Here is an 18,350-nt window from a genome sequence, read left to right as displayed (position 1 = left end):
CCACATTGTTTTTCAATTTACAGTTTATTTTCTAAAAACAATAGAAATACATCATTTCTACATACAAATCTGGTTTTGTTCACATACTCTTCCTGCAAAAACTACAGCTATATTTGATTTAAAACACAATTTTTTTTTTTTCAAATAAACAACTTTGCATTGTATTGTCACTTACAGTTTTTTTATGTTGCAATTTTACAACTTTTTGGTGTTAATTCTACAGTCATTTTTTTTTACAGTGTATGTCCTAATGTGTTTAAACTGGAAAGGCCTAGAGCAGCTTTTATGAGGCCGTTCTGGCAGTTGAAGTGATCACACCAAGTAACTATACTTTTTACAGCAAGAGGAACATGAACCAAGTGCAGCCAAAAGAATGAGAATGAGAGTTTAAATCTGGGTTCTGTCCGAAATTGCTCAATCTTTCCTTCCCTGTTTGGTCCTGTGTTAATAAATAATCAGATATCAAATAAAGCAGCTGACTGCCGATCACTCAGCACTCAGGCCGTGGTTTTTGACACTCGAAGAAGCAGCTGATTTCAAATCCAGTCATGTTTGTCAGGTTCATACTCTGGATCTTACTTGTGTCTGTCCTAAGGGGTGAGTTTTTCTGTTTAATGCTTTAGTTACAGAACAGGATAATGTAGTTTTGTGCGTGATCATGTTGAATATGTGTGCTTTTGGTGCCAAGATGTGGGATCTACGCAACTTGAGATATAAAATATTTACAGTGATGAGGGGAGGAAACTTGCTTTTGCAAATTTTTCACCATGTTTTTTCTAGTTTCCCTGCAACAAGAAGAGTATGATTATGGCGATGAAACATATGATGATCCTCAGCCTCTAAACTGTTCAACCACAGAGAGCATTAGAGGTGGACATGTCTCCTACTCACAGGTACAAATAAACAGTATCACAACAGTGGTACACAAACAGAAAACAAAGAAAGAAAAGAAGAAATATATTATTAAATATAAAATGTAAAAACAAATGTACACACTAAAGAAGCTGAGACTGGGGTAAATAAGTGCAGAGTAAATAAATGAAATCACATTACTGAATAAAATCATACAAATGTTAAGTAGAATTAAACATTAGGGTCATTATAAATTAAAATGTAACCAATTTCAGTAGAAAAAAAAATGTTACAATATAATATTGTGGAAAACAAAATACAGCCTTTTCATTTCAGTCACTGGTTTCAGCAATGTTTCCATTTTAATGTTTTCTTACATCATTCATCTAAATTTTCCCTTTGTTTAGACTTGGTTGTCTTTGATTCTTAGTGGTATTTTGATAATTAATATGTTTTTTGAAAATTTCTTAAAATAGATTAACAAAAGAAAATGATTCTTACCTAACAGGTTTAGATACTATATTAGAACTCATTAACTTTTTCTGTTAAACCAACTGAATCCAACAATTTTTAAATCAAATTTCATTTTTTTTAACACATTTAAGTGGTTTTAGATCCTCTAATTACCTAATATTTTTTTTAGTTAATTGTTTATTCAGTGAAAGATAAATTAGCAAAAAAAAATTAAAGATAACATTGCCTGTCAGTTTGTTTCTATATTTTTTAAGTAACCAGTGATTATATTTTTAATGGTGTAAAGGAATGAAGTAATAATATAATGAGGTAAAATTAAGTTCAGTGTAAAAGTAAGTCTTTTTTTCATAATAAAAGGAACTAGATGGACTTGAAAGTGAAACAAACATGAACACAACCCTTTACTGGAATCCTTGACTCAAAGGGACCATGTGTTTCCTCCACAGGGGGGGCTGGAGGGCAGTGTGCTGACGTACCACTGCAGACCTGGGCAGTACCCTTTCCCGGTCAGCCTCCGTGTCTGCGATGCCCATGGGGAGTGGTCACCCATGAGGCTGACCAGTGGCAGACTGGCAACACGGGCAACATGTAAAGGTATTCTTATGCTTCATTTGTTATAGCAGTGTTTTTCAATCTTGTGGTCGCCTGAAATTTCTACAAATTGATATTAAAAAAAAAAAAAAAAAACCTTACAAATAAAAAACATATGTTGAGTTGACAGAGACAATCCCAATCCATAAAAGACAAACTGTAAAGATGAAACTGAAGCACTGTGGTTCTGTTTATCTGTCAAATGTTCATTGTGGTCGGTTTCAGATGCTGCAGCTCTTTCATAATTCATAGTTTGAGTTCTTGTTTGTTCAGTATTAATTGTCAGCCTTGTAAATCCAAGCTGGACTGACTGTACATATCCTGACCAGGGAAAATAAAATTCTCCCTTTGTGCAGTAATCTACACCTGGTTTTTCTGCCTCTGTCCATAATAATATTCATTATATAGACTAATGTCATCTAAAATTAACCTTTATCTGCAACATAGTGTGGTAAACTATTACATGATTAAAAACAAATTAATTTTAGCAAAAAAAAATGTCTCTGTTTTGAATGTCTGGAGTCACCAGAAATTTGTGATGTTAAAATGGGGTCATGAGCTAAAAAAGGTTGGGAACCACTGTGTTTTAGTCTTTCTACCCTTTTTACCTGCATCGTCTTCTCATCGTCCACCCTTCTGTCTGTGTGCTTCTGCCTTGTCCAGATGTGCTGTGTCCAGGTCAGCTACAGCTGGATCATGGTGACCTCTGGCCCAGAGACCAGTGGTTCAAAGTTGGGAGTGTGCAGAGTTTCTCCTGTGAGGAAGGGTTCACCTTGCATGGGTCGGCTCAGAGAAATTGCACCCTGTCTGGGGAGTGGACCGGAACCATTCCTGTCTGTGATAACCACGGTTAGACTGGAGCATAAGTCCAATCAATCAATCAATCAATCAATCAGTCAGTCAGTCAATCAGTCAATCAATCAATCAATCAATCAATCAATCAATCAATCAAATTTTATTCATATACCGTCACATCATAACAAAAACGATCTCATGACACTTTACATTTAGGGCTAGTCTAAACCAGCAGGTCTAAGCCGATTTACAGAATCCCAACAGAATCCTCCAGGAGCAAACACTTAGTGACAGTGGTGAGGAAGAACGTCCTTTTAACAGCAGAAACCTGGAGCAGATTCTGACTCTTGGAGGATGGTCATCTACCTTGACCAGTTGGGGTTAAAGAGAGAAGGTTAAAAGAAGAGAGAGAGAGAGAGAAAATGGGGGGGGGATGCAAACAGCAAACTGTACAACTGTTAAAAACTAAAACAGCTGGTGTAAGAACAGTTGGTGCTAGTATAATTGCCAATAGCTAGAACAAATGTCTGTAACTGTTAATACTACAACTCCAAATACAAGTATTAACAGTGGATATACTACTACTGCAACTGGTAGCACAAATAATAGAAACCTCTACCGTCTATGTAAGTATGTAATAAACACTAGCACAATTATATGGATAAATGAGTGGTAACAATGAAGGCAGGAGAGAAGCGGGACCACAGCAGCAGATCCAGAGATGATCCAGGAAAAACCAGTGACGTGATAAAGCACAGAGACTCCAGGGAGGAAGTCAAGTCAGTAACATGTATTTACTGGGGCATGAATAGAGGAGAAGAGGAGGAGCAGAGGGGAGGTCAGATAGGAGGAGGAGCAGAGAGGAGGTCAGAAAAGAGGAGGAGCAGAGGGGGGGTCAGAGAGGAGGAGGAGCAGAGAGGAGGTCAGAGAAGAGGGGAGGTCAGAGAGGAGGAGTAGCAAAGAGGAGAAGCAGAGAGGAGGAGGAGCAGAGGGGAGGTCAGAGAGGAGAAGGAGCAGAGAGGAGGTCAGAGAAGAGGGGAGGCCAGAGAGGAGGAGGAGCAGAGAGGAGGAGCAGAGAGGAGGATAAGCAGAGAGGGGGTCAAAGAAGAAGAGGAGCAGAGGGGAGGTCAGTGTATCACATTGCAAAAATCTAAATCTTACCGAGTGTATTTTTCTCATTTCTAGTAAAAATTTCTCATCACACTTAAAATAAGACATAATCACTTAAAGAGTAACTTTTCAGTGAGATATAAGAACTTATTTTTAGACAATAGATCTTGGTTTTTTTGGGGTTTTTTGGGGGGGTTTTTTGGCTTGAATTAGGCAAAAAAATTCTTGAACTAAGCAAAAAAAAATATGCCAAAGGAACAAGTGAAAATTATCTTGGTAAGATTTCTTGAAATAAAATTTTCAAGATCCATTGCATAAAAATAAGTTCTTACATCTCACTTACAAGTTACACTTTAGGTGCTTATGTCTTATTTTAAGTGTGATGAGAAATTTTGACAAAAAATTAGAAAATTACACTTGGTAAGATTTAGATTTTTGCAGTGCATGAGTCTCCCAGTCTAAGCCTATAGCAGCAGAACTAAGAGCAGCCTGAGCCGCTTCAATTTTCATCGAACAGAAAAGTTTTCAGCGGCCTACCGTTAAACGTAGAGAGGGTGTCTGCCTCCCTGCCTCGTAAGTGTAAAACATCACAATCCCTAACCATCATTTATACGCTTGGATCTCTGCATATCATTTGAAATTCTTTCAGGTCTCAAGATGAATGACCTATTGTGTTTATTTTTATTTCTCTTACTGTTCCTGTTCTGCAGATGGTGACTGTGATGACCCAGGTACCCCACCAGGAGCCCACAGGTCAGCAGGCCAACTTCATACTGGAGAGAAGGTGATCTACAGGTGTCAGTCTGGTCTGGATCTGCTGGGATCAGATGAAAGGGTTTGCCTGGAGAACAGAGAGTGGAGCGGCTCACCACCACGCTGTCAAAGTAGAGTAGAGTTGGACTTTTTACAGGCATTTTCTCTGCGTTAATGAGCAGCTTCTTGACATTCCTGTACAAATATAGTCATTACCAGTGGTGGGTTTACAGCTACTGAACTGAAAGCTCTGTACTCTGTAACCTGTGCTCTATCGAATTATGATTCAACGTTGGTACTTCATCGCAGGCCCATACACTTTCGACTCCCCCAGCACAGTGGCAGCTGCCATGGCAGGGTCACTGGCTGGAGTCATGGATGTACTGACACCAGACTCCATAAAGAAAGGTTGGTGTAGCTGCTTTGACGTGAACATATTAACATCTAAACAATATTATATCACAATAACAAATGACATTAAAAATGCATCAAACTTTCTAGCAAAGTTAAGTTTTTATTTTGTTATAGCCTTGTAGCTCCAGAACAGATTTCATTTTAGTGTCTTTGTTATGGCCTGATCACAATCAAGGGTACCAGAAAGGGTGCACAAATAGATAAAAAATAATAATGCTCTATCAAAAAATCAGACAGGTCATTTTAATTGTCTGATATTTCTCTTTTAAAGTCCAAAATATTTTTGTATTATGGTGTCTTTTAAAAATTTCACAGGCTTGTACCCCTGTCAAATCAGAAGTTATTCAGTGTACAGACAGATATAGAAATGTTTCAGCACTCAGGATAATCATGCATTGTTTATTGCATAGATGTCATGTCCAAAGCATGCGTGCTGAAAAATTCCATATATTGACAGAAACAATAAATTTAGACCCACATATTTTGAATATGGTGTACGGACACTACTTGGTGTACGGACTCTGCAAGATTGGAATGGAAATCTGGCTTACCACATGGTCACATCTGTGTTAGATCTGTAACTAAGTCTTCCTGGTACAGGAGCAAATGAACATTTGTGAACAAGTTATAACAATATATCTATAAGGCATATACGCCATATTATTGATGGAAGTATATTGGTGTACGGACACTACATGAATTTTGGTGAACAACGCACCATTGAAAACATGTGGTTCGACGTAACAATCCGTTTGCCACATTGTTACCAAATTTCTGCAGCCAGGGAGCATAGTAAATCTGTCTAGTTGTGCATATTTAGTCATAATAATACTTAATAACAGGTTCCCATTCTATTATTACAGTTAAAGGGCTGTAAAAGAAGGGTTTTCAGAACAAAATGGTTGATTGTCTTAATACTGAAAATAAGAATCGATAATCAAACAGCTGTTCAACAAAAATGATCAATAAATGAAAAACAATGTGATGTGTGTATTTTGTAATAAAAAGACAACAGGAGTTGAGTAGTAATTATTTATTGTGTTACAAAACATTATCTACATAATTTTGCTCTCTTATAACAATAAATTGTTGCACATGTTTCATGCTCATTGGGTCGCCATTTTATCAGTTTTTATCTGATTTTCAATGAATCAGTCAATCAATCAGTCAATCAAAACTTTATTTCTATAGCACTTTTCATACTTCGATTTGGAGGATTGCAAGATCTAGTAATAAGATGGCCAAAGAAACATTTTGGGAATGGTTTTGGGGGATCTTTTGCAATACTGATTAATAACTGATGCAAATATACTTGTACACCTTGACTGTGATCAGGCCGTTAGTTTACAAGTGTAATGGTATGTATATTATATTATGTTTTATATTTTGAGTAGTTTTAGATTAGTTGTCGTCCTAGTTTATTATATATTAAGGGGGGAAAAAAGCCTATATAGAAAGTGAAAAAGTTGGAAAAATTTAATTTGGAAAACTAGAAAAACAGCTAATGTTTTCTCAAATTTTTATTCTTACTTTTATTTCAGTAAACAAGATTTTAAAAAGCTAAATTTTGTAGTCCTTGTGTATGTACATTCATGCAATTACAATGGTTTTTACAGAAATTATTAAGCAGCTGATAAATATCTTTGGTAACAGTATCATTACACAACAGTGTTTTACTCTACAGCTTGTTTGTCTGGTGTATTTACCATGAATTGTGATTTTCCCATTTTCCTCCTTTAGTGACATTTGGCCGATCCTTCCGTGTGTCTGAAGGCAGTCGAATGAATGTCTTCATCTTATTGGATACATCAGGCAGCATCAAAAAGAAGGATTTTGAATTATCCAGGAATGCCACCATTGCACTTACTAAGGAAGGTTCTGTAGCAAATGAACTCATCTTCTTTGGTGAACTAGTTAACTCATACGCAGTTTGGTTAAAAAAAAAAGAAGTCCAACACTCTAATATTGTAATTTTGTTGGGCTACCTTTAGCTAAGACTTAGCACGAATATGCCACGGCATCATTTTGATTATCTTATTAATATCACAACACTAATCCTTAATTCTTTTTGTCGATACGAGGCCTGACACCCCAGATCATAACACTGCCCCCACAGGCTTGTACTGTTGGCACTATGCATGATGGGTAATCACTCTGGAACACGGTCAATCTGGACTCATCGGACCACATGACCTTTTTTCATTGAAACATAGTCCAATCTTTATTCTGTCTATCAAACTGATGGTTGTTTAACCCTTTCATGCATGAATTGTGAGAACCTTAGTCAAGATTTTTTTCTTCAGTGTTTTTATTCCTCCTTAGGCATGAAAAAAAAAATGCGATCGAGTTTTTTTTTTGCCGATGGAGTAACAAAAATATCCATGCATTTAATTTTTGAAGTAAAGAAACGTGTTTAAAACCCAATATCAGAAAGTGATATGAAAACAATGAAATAAAATTTTTTTAATGCTGCTAATCTGATGTCTCTCACATTTTAAACATATTCTAACGCTAGTAATTACTCACTTCATGGAGATAATATGGCAAAAAAAAACTTCTTGTCTAACAAATAACAATTGATTTACACTTAACCATGTTACTGCAGATTAGGTTTATCAATAACAGCAAAGTTACAGTAGTGGTCTGAATGTCAGTGTTATGGGATGGTGCATAAGTGTTCACTGTGTTGGCTGATATGGAACTAAAACATCAAAACCCATGAATATACAAGAGAACAGCTGGAGAAGAACTGTCCACTGGAGTGGCCTATGCATGAAAGGGTTAAAAAATGAGAAGCTACCCACTCCATCAGTTCGAGATAAAGAACTGGATCTGAAACATAATTACTGCTGCAAATATCCAGTGGAAGGATCGGAAATATTGAGTTAAATCCTAGTGGGGGACTTTTTTTTGGCCATGCTTTGTATATAAAGCTCTGGAAAATCCATCTTCCTCTTGAATTTGAATCATGTTTGTTCAGTTTTTCCAGAACTTGAGGAGTCGGCCAGTTGAGGCCTACTTGTGATTCAGTTGTGAACTGTTATGGATGGGTGACTGAATAAATAAAGTTGTTTTCTTTTTTCTAGCTGGACAGTTATGAAGTGCAAATTAGATACCATGTGTTGTCATTTGCTAGTGAATCAAAAGACCATCACAGACATAAGACGAACTGTTGAAAGCGGTAATGCAGAGCACGTTATATGGAACCTGGAGCAGTTTGAACTACCACAGTAAGGCGCACATTGTCATTTCAGAAGTTAATCAATTATTGTTTCATTTGTTTCCAGTTATTCAGGTGCTGAATTTGTTTACCTGCAGTCATGGGCAGAAGACGGGCACCAACATCTATTCTGCGCTGATCCGCGTCTACGAACTGATCAGTTTTTTTAAGCAAAACAGACACAGGAACCATTTCATGAGACTCAGAACGTTATTGTTTTACAAACAGATGGTAAAGACACACAAAATTTAAGCTCATACTAGGAACAGCAATCTGCTGAGCGTCTCCAGTGGTTGAAAATTATTTTTAAAATACAAGCATAGGCAGGGAAGGTTTTACACCGCCTTTTCTTCTCTGTTCGTCTGTATGTTCTGTAGGATACTCCAACGTAGGCTCCAAGCCGGCGGCAGCTCTGCCAGGATCCGGAACATTCTGGGCCTATAGCAGCACAGCCACCGATCACAACAAACGAGAGGCTGCTGGGTATCATAATCAAATATAATTAAACACCACATATGGACTGTATTTACCTTTTACTTCAATGGACACTAGAACTACCAGGGGCTGTTACCTACTAAAAACTACTACTGGGTTAAATTTACCCATGCACCATTTATGTCTATGTTATTTTCTTAACCCTCCGGTATCTGGGTGTGCTTTTTAGGCACACTTTGCACTTCGTGTTTAAAAACTTCAGATTATTTTTCACAATTTAAATAAGGTTAAGATTCAAAAGTTGTTCATTTGTGAATGATCTTTAAAATTCTGGCCACCAACTAAAATTTACACATTGTAAAGAAAAGAAAATTACAAGACAAGCATCTGTCTCCCAAGTGTGCCTAAAACGCACTATTTCTTCTATTATAACCACTGTTTTTGATCCAAAAGCCATGAAGGCATAAATCCTGCTTTTACTGATATCTGGGCTTCATTTGAGAGGTGAGGGTCTAAATTAATTTATTAATGTTGTTAATGTTGCTGTTAATCATTGACATATGCCAGGCGGCAAAAATCAAATAATATGTAATCCAATTTTTATGTAGTATTTTGAAAAAAAAAACAACAACATATTTTGTGTTTTTTGCATGAAAAAATGTAGTGACATCATGATGAAAAGAGATTGTTTAAAAGGTTAAAAAAATCTAAAATGAATGATTATTTGATAGGTATGATGATTAGGGCAAAACCGTGATTTGCAAAATATAATCAAATTAGAGCAGAAAAATAAATCAATATATAATATTTAATAGTTTGATTTATAGGTGTGCCATTTTGGCACACTTGGTGACAGATGCTAGTATTTTTGAACATTTGACCTAGCGCCAAAAGTAATAATGCAAATTATCCAATGTTGCTGTTAATCACTGACATATGCCAGGATGAAAAAAATCAAATAATATATAATCCACTTTTTATGTAGTATATTGAAAAAAATATTTTTTGTGTGTTTTTTGCATAAAAAAAACAATAGTTTACATTACAAACACGGCATTTAAAGGGTTAAAAAAAAATGGGACAATTACTGAGTATTTGGTATTTTTATTTACGGCTCAAGTTGATGAAATAGAAAAAAGTGTAAAAGAATTAAAAACGAACTGTATGAAAATTGTTTTGACATTATTCCACAAGTGTGCCAAATGGCACACTTGGTGCTTAATAAGGGCCTTGCTGGATGGGATACCGGAGGGTTAACTAACTAACACGACCATTACTACAAATAAGTCTAATATAATGCTGAAAATAGGTTTTAGAGGAAAATATTTGCAAAATGTGTATATTTGTTATAAATGACTTGACATAGTTTTTCTGAAAACTGATCAGTTCAAAGGAACGTGGGCAAGGTAAGTTTATTTACGTAGCACATTTCAGCAACAAGGCAAAAGGTGCTTCACACAGGACATTGAAATACAACAACAAGGGGAAAAGAAACACATTTAAAACATTATAAAAGAAACATGTAAAAGGTGATTAAAAACAGCAAGGAAGAAAACAACACATAAAAACCCAAAAATATAAAAACACACACATATTAAAGTAAAGGTTGCAGTGCAGAGTTTCGAAGGAGAAAATAAAATTTAAAAAGTAAAAAGCCTTTTAGTCAAAGGCAGCAGTGAACAGGTGAGTCTTTAACCTTGACATTAAACCTTAATATAAAATGAATGTTATCCAGTGGAGGTTACAGACCATAAAAGAGCACATTTTTAGTCTGGATTAGTTTTGGCTGTGTTTAACAATAGGACTTAAACTCAAAACTGGGTCAGTATTTTACTAAATATAGTGATATAGCAGGAAACAAAAAGCGTCTGTGAGTAAACTTTATCCACAGGGGACATGAAGCTTTGTCTGCACCAGAGGGATGTGAGGTTAGTATTATTTGCACGACTAATTAAATCATATTAACACACTTATAAGATAATAATATTATTATTAATAACATATTTTTGTATCCTCACTCAAAAATATCTGAGTAGCTTATCTTGTTTTTTCCTGTGGTCGGAGCATCTTCTTTATGTCCAGGACTTATTCACGTGTTTGCAATAGTTTGTGTGTGTGTGTGTGTGTGTGTGTGTGTGTGTGTGTGTGTATGTGTGTGAATTTTATACACCTGATGACAGAAACAGAAGGGAAGAAATCAGTATTCATCAGTTTACACACATACATATCGTCGGCTTCCTGATAAAACCTGCTATGTGACTTTTGGCAAATTTTACAGGAGAAACAAAAAAACATTTATATAACAGGAAACTGTGAAAATATGACAAAAAAATATCTGTTCCTTTAATGTTGGTACTTATGACGGAATGTAAACAACTTTCACAGGAGACTGAAATTTGAAGCTATAATAGGGGAGATAGCAGGTTTGAATTCCCAACCAAAAATGTCACTTAGCAGGTTTTATCAGGAAGCCGACGATATACGCGTATGTATCTGAACAAATATTTACATGTACAACCATACATTCATAAATGCATATAGATATACCTATTTTCACAAACACAGATTTCACTAATTGTGGTAATGCAGGCAGTTCTAAGTACATCTGTGTTTGTTTTCAGATGTTTATGTGTTTGGAATTGGGGAACAAGTGAAAAAAGATGAGCTGAACTCTTTGGCCTCAAAGAAAAGTGATGAGAATCATGTATTCATTGTCCAAAGCTACAGCGTACTGGGACAGATTTTTAACAGCATCATCAGTAAGTAGAAGGATTTTCTCAACAGGTTACATCAACTATTTTTGCTGTCAATTCATCAGCTGAATGTTAACCCAAAAACACCCAGTGCTACTTTTGTTTCTTATGTGATTTATCACCATTTATTATAATATTATCCTCTGTATTTAGTATTTTTCATTGTAAATCATGTATTTTCCTATATTTAATTAAATCTTCATGAAAACACAGAGTAAATTCAATACTTATTCTATCAAAACAGAGAAAAATGAAGAAAAAGTGACTTTTTCAGCAAAGATATCAATAACTGAACATAAAAACAAGCATCACCATCCAATGTCATTTGTCAAACACTATGGGTTTTACTGGTGAATCAGTGTTGTACAAAATGACAGTGTTTCTATGTTCACTATAGAGCACAGGTGTCAAACATCCAGCCCGGGGGCCAAAACCAGCCCGCCAAAGGATTCAGTCCGGCCCCTGGGATGAATTTGTGAAATGCAAAAATTACAACGAAGATATTAACCATCAAGGATGTTAAAATCATTTTAGTTCATTTCAATCTAAAAATGATCAGACCAGTAAAATACTATCATAATAACCTATAAATTATGAAAACTACAATTTTTTTCTCTTTGTTTTAGTGTAAAAAAAGTTCCATTACACAAGAATAGTTACATTTATAAATAAACTAGCCTTTTATATATATATATATAAAAAGTGAATATCTGAAATGTCTCAAGAGAAGTATGTGGAATTTTAATAATATTCTCCCTGTTAGTAAATGTTTTGTGTATTTGTGGATCCACTGTGATCTCTAAGTTGTAATGCACATGTATAAATGATAAACTAAGGCATAATATTATTAACATTACACTTATTTTTGCTAAGAATTTTCAGGTTGTTCATACTCTACAAACAAGAAGTTAAGGATATTTTTATTTTTTGGGCTATTTTTTTCAGTTGGGATTCTTGTACAGTGCTTCTTACTTTTTGTGTGTGTGAATTGAATTGAAACAATTTTTTTTAATGACCATAGTTTTATTTACAAATGGCAAAAATGACAAAGAAATGACCCCAAAAAATGAATATCCTTAACTTTTGTTTGTAGTGTATTTGTTCATGTTATGTTCAAGCACAATTCGTAGATGTAAACATTTTCATAACGGAATTTATTTTTTTTTCACTCAAAAGTTCTTATCCTATTATTTGTATTATTTTTCTGGTCTGGCCCACTTATATTATATCAGGCTGTGTGTGGCCCCTGAAACTAAAATGAGTTTGACACCCCTGCTATAGAGCCTCTGAACGTCCAATGGGTCATATCTAATGACCATGAAAAGATGACAAACTGCATTTTACACCAATTATTTCCATGTATTGATAGGATTAGTGGATCAACAGGTGTTAGATATTACAGATCAGTAGATGCTTTTGGATGCCAGTGGATGTTTGGGTCTTTATGGGTTAACTGTGAAAATAAAAGGACTCAAATTGAAGACTGAAGTTACCATGATTTTGTTGCTACAGGTGATAAGACAGTGACGATGTGTGGAGTGGCTCAGGAAGACGTCACAGAAGAGGAGCAGGAAGGTTACACCAAACCATGGCACGTCACTCTGCCAGGAGTAAGAGAAACGCTCAAGCCTTAACAGAGAATCCTCTTTTGTTTTGGTAGATTTCAGTGTGGTCATTTATCTGATCACATTTGCCCTCTCTTGTAGACTACACCTAGGTCACAGAAATGCGCCGGCTCTATTGTGAGTCAGAACTGGGTGCTGACGTCTGCTCATTGCTTTGGTCGAGTCGGAACAGATCAAGTCCCTCAGCAGGTGGAAATAAAATATGGTCGGTACCAACTAACTTTGTGCAACATGTCCAACTTAAAGTCATTGATTTAATCCACTTTCAGGGAGGGGCTACCAGCCAGTAAAGACACGCACTACCAGACTGTTACATAAATTTTATCCTCAAGCCATCACCAAACTAAATAATGCACTAAAACATAAGGGCCTGTGCAATAATCTGGGACTATTTTATGCATTAATGGCTTATTTTATGATCACTGCATATTTCCAGGCACTACCTGTTTGTTTTGCATGCATGTGTGTAGTGCGGGGGTGGAGTACAAATGCAATAATTTATTCTTTAGTATTTATTGTTCTTATACTTTTTTATGGGTTCCATTTTTACCTTGTGCTTTAAAATTTTGTTGTATTTATTTGCAATGACAATAAAAGGAATCTATCTATCTATCTATCTATCTATCTATCTATCTATCTATCTATCTATCTATCTATCTATCTATCTATCTATCTATCTGTCTGTCTGTCTGTCTGTCTGTCTGTCTGTCTGTCTGTCTGTCTGTCTGTCTGTCTGTCTGTCTGTCTGTCTGTCTATCTATCTATCTATCTATCTGCTAAATGACCACATGCTCATTTTAACAGTGGTGGAATTTAAGTATTTCCTTCAGCTCATGTATTTGTCTAAATCTGATGTAGTTTACTCAAGTACTTCTATTTTTGCAACTTTATACTTCTATTCCAAATAATATACATTTGACACCACTATTTTTGTCTGGCAGCTTTCATTTGTCATTTTTCAGATCACAAATGTCATTCAAAACCCCTTTTAATGTTAAAAAGAGCATTAAGTCATACATTTGATTTAGAATTTGAATGTTTTAGTACCAGACATGCTCTCTTATTTAGGAAAAAGGACTGCTCTCACTCTCATAATGTAATAAAAAACAGGAAGTTTTTTCTTTTCTTTTCTTTTCTTTTCTTTTCTTTTCTTTTCTTTTCTTTTCTTTTCTTTTCTCTTCTTTTCTAGGTGGTGAGAACACGCCTGTGATGTCCACTTCAGTCATCATGCACCCCAGATTCAATGTCAATGCACTGAAACGCAGAAACGTATCTGAGTTCTATGATTATGATGTAGCTCTGGTGAGGCTGAATAAGAGCCTCCCTCTCTCCTGGAAGGCCAGGTAAAGCATTCAGAAGAGCATCTGTGAAGTACCAGCCACCACAAATACATCTTAGTAACAAAACACAGCTAAAGCTAGATCTTGAGGATAAAAAAGGAGCACATCCATTCTTGTTTTAGTGCCATTGTGCTGCTCGCTAAAGTGGAATATTGTGTCTTGGTAAAAATGTCTTCAGTGTTGACTACAGTTGTGTTATACCACAGACCTATCTGTTTGCCATGTACCGTACCAGCCAGCCGAGCCATGAAGAGGATCGACTCCACCTGTCTGCAGCACAGTAAGTGACCTTTGACTGAACCATAATATGTGATAGATCAGATATACACAGCCTGGACACTGAATTCACCACCTGGATTCAACTCAGCAATTATTTCAGATCCTCCTTTTGATAATTAATGCACGGTGATGTTTCATCTGCAATAAGTATTTAACCCCAACTGATGCAGTGAGTAGGTTCTCATTATGTAAACAACCATCAGTTTGATGGTCTGATGAGTCCAGATTGACCTGTTCCAGAGTGATCAGAGTGAGAGGAGTGGTGGATGAAATTCTTACCCATCATGCCTAGTGCCTACAGTACAAGGCCGTGGGGGCAGAGTTATGATCTAGGGTTGACTCAGTTGGTCAGGTCTAGGTTCAGTGACGTTTTGTGTCCATAAAATACTGAATGACCAGGTCTGAACATCGGTGGATTTTTTCTTTCATAATGGCACAGACAATACCAGGATTCATCAGGATCAAACTGTGAAAGAGCGGTTCAGAGAGCATGATACGTCATTTTCACACATGGATTGAACACCATATTGTCTAGACCTGAACCACACTGAGAACACAATACAAGGTTTTGACCAAAGAGTCATGCAACATAGGACGGAAATGTTCAGCAACGTTATGTGAACAAAATACAATGGAAACAAGAAAAAAAGTAAATGGAGCTTACGAACACTTTGCCCCTCCTGCTTACAGATACTCTGCCACCCAGGGATTAATTCAGAATTTGTAATTAAGCATAATTGTAAACTAAACTAAACAACTGTCCTTTTTTGGGTAGTTCCGTCAAACCAAGAACAACATTCTGGCCAAGTTGTAACTTTCAATTGTTTCAAACATTTTCAAAAATTTATTTACATATATACATATACATATATATATATATATATATAATCTATATATATATATATATATATATATATATGTATGTATGTATATATATATATATATATATATATATATATATATATATATATATATATATATATATATAGTCAAAAATTAAATTCAGCTGTCAACTGCACTGCACCTCTACTAGTGGTAAAGAACGTGTGTTAAATTTGAAAAGAATTAGGTGAATAGCTTCAAGAAGCAGAATTCCCAGGGGGTGGGGGTTGTGACATTGCATAAGTACTTGTCAAAAATTATGTTTACAACATACAATGAATGCAAGTTTTAATGAAAAAGTAAAGGCAGTCCAACTAAATTTTAGCATGTGGGACTTTTTCAGCCTGAATGGATGAACTCTGGTTGACAAGTTAATTGTGTTCCACTCACTGACTTGTAAATATTTGTGAAATTCTTCCTATGAAATTCCTCTGAAATACATGTAAACATATGTGTGTACATCTGTGAGCAGAGGAGGAACTGCTTCCTTATAAGCAGACACCTGCCTTTTTCATCCACAAGACGACAAACGGACAAGTTCGTAAAGACACACATATTCACGCAGACACTCAGGTGAGAACCAAAAGAATCTATTACCAGATCAAATGTTTTTATACACATGTATGTGATAAAGTGTGTTTCACTGTTTCATTATTTACTTTTCTGCAGAGGGCTGCATGTGTGGAGAAAGCCAGGCAAACTCTAAAAACCGCCAACAGATGTGACGCTGGAGGAATACGTGCCAGACAGATTTCTTTGTTCTGGAGGCACCTCAGGAAAACAAGATGCAATCACTTGTCAAGGTCTGGACTGACAATGTGATAATGACAATATGACAACATGACAAACACAGAGGTTATTTAACACTTATATGTGGACATTTTATTTCAGGTGACTCTGGTGGACCTCTGTTCCTGCAAAAAAGAAAACGCTACTTTCAGGTGAGCAAGTCACAAGTTCCCTTTAAATTTTAAAGGGGTATCAAAACTCATTTAGCTCAAGGGCCACATACAACCACATACAATGATCTGAAGTGGGGTGGACCAATAAAATAATAACCTATAAATAATGTCAACTCCAAACCTTTCTTGTTTTAGAGTGAAAAATGTAAAATTGTATTATGAAAATTTTTACATCTTTAAAGTATCCTTGAAAAAAATGTGATTAACATGAACAATCATGAAAAAAATGAAGTTTCTTGAGAAAAATAGGTAAATTTTAACAATATTCTGCATCAGCTTCTCATTTACACACATACATCACAACTCACAGATCTCAGTGGATCAACAAATACACAAAACACGACAAACTAAAACAAATTGTTCTGTCTGTGGCCCCTGAAGCAAAATGAGTTTGACACCGTTGATTGTTAATATCCTCAGTGTAATTTATGAATTTCATAAATTCATCCCATATGCTGGAATGGACCCTTTGGCATGGTTTGGTATGTTAGACACCTGTGCTTTAGAAGAAGTCTCGTCTACACACCACACTGACACTGCCCTGCTTTCGTCACCAGGTGGGGGTAGTGAGCTGGGGCACCATTGACGTCTGTAAAACACCCATCATAGGACACAGGAGATACAGCAGTGATAGACCGCCAGCAGACGCTCGTGACTTTCACATTGACGTCTTTAAGATAATGCCATGGCTTAAAACACATTTGGGTCGTGAGATCCAGTTCCTACCAGATGATGACTGAGACCAATCAGCTGACAGGGACCATAAAGTAAAACAGATCAGATGCAGAATTCAGCTGAAGTGGATGGGTGACCTCTTTAGATACAGAAGGTGTTTCTGTTCAATAAACATCACATACATATCACAAGGTTCCAAAGTTTTATTGTTAGTCTTTTGTTTTTTTTAGTACCGTAAACATATAACACACAAGTAATGGCTTATATTTGTTTTTTGCTCAAATCATGAAAAAACTAACCTTTTTTTTTTCATTTTTCTGTTGTTTCTAATCATGTAAAAAGTGTGCATACTCTTTCAAACCTATTAAAGGAAGACTGACTTATCTGATCTAACTCAGCTTTAATTGAGTGTTGCAGATCCAGTAGCTTCAGGTCAGACAGTGAGCATAAAAATGAACATACAGACATTAGGATCCCTAACATTATGTCGTGGCTGGAGTCAGTAAAAGGCATCTATTTCTCCGTCCAAAGTCCAAATCTTAGCCTACGTGCTGTCCAATCAGCCTTCGGAAAACTGTGGGAACAGGGTTTTCTGCTTTGCTGTCTTTGAAGTTTGGGATTGAAGTGGATGTGGATGATCTCAGAGAATCCCTCAGTAAGAGACTGGGAGCCACACAGTGTTCCTGTCCAGAGAGAAATACCAGGTCAGAAAGGTCAGAACAAGGCTGAGACAATAACAATAGTTTGGAGGAGGAAAAAGCCAATAGCTGATTAATGACCACCATTATCCTTCCCCTAGAATTTGACAGTGAAATCACACTAAACTATGTATGGACTGAATATTTTCACTTCAGAAAAAAAACAAAAACAGGTGATTCTTGAAATGAACATTAAGTAAAAATACTTTGAATAAAACTTCATGTCCAATACAATAAATGTTGGAATAAACATTAACTGCAAGAAAAAGTATAAATCTAGATGGGGATGGGAGAACGAAGTTTTATTTTTTCCTCAAGTCCGTATTTCTAATTAAAACGCCTGAGTTAACTATCAGCGACTATCACCAAGTACAAATACTGGGAAATACTAATACCATCATCTGAGTCACTGGATGTACTCTGTTACAATAAGGGTGAGTATTCCATTACACAGTGGCAGGATTATCATTCTCCTTCCGACCCCTACCTGTC

General features: G+C 36.0%; 1 pseudogene; it reads left to right on the top strand.

Annotated features, from left to right (window-relative positions):
* The first annotated feature begins 478 nt into the window (after positions 1-478).
* Positions 479-17,445, top strand: LOC115431234 (complement factor B-like; annotated as a pseudogene).
* The last annotated feature ends 905 nt before the right edge of the window (positions 17,446-18,350 follow it).

The sequence above is a fragment of the Sphaeramia orbicularis genome, chromosome 13 (genome assembly GCF_902148855.1).
Source record: "Sphaeramia orbicularis chromosome 13, fSphaOr1.1, whole genome shotgun sequence".
In the NCBI taxonomy this organism is placed as follows: Eukaryota; Metazoa; Chordata; class Actinopteri; order Kurtiformes; family Apogonidae; genus Sphaeramia; species Sphaeramia orbicularis.
This window is presented reverse-complemented; position numbering and strand designations above follow the sequence as displayed.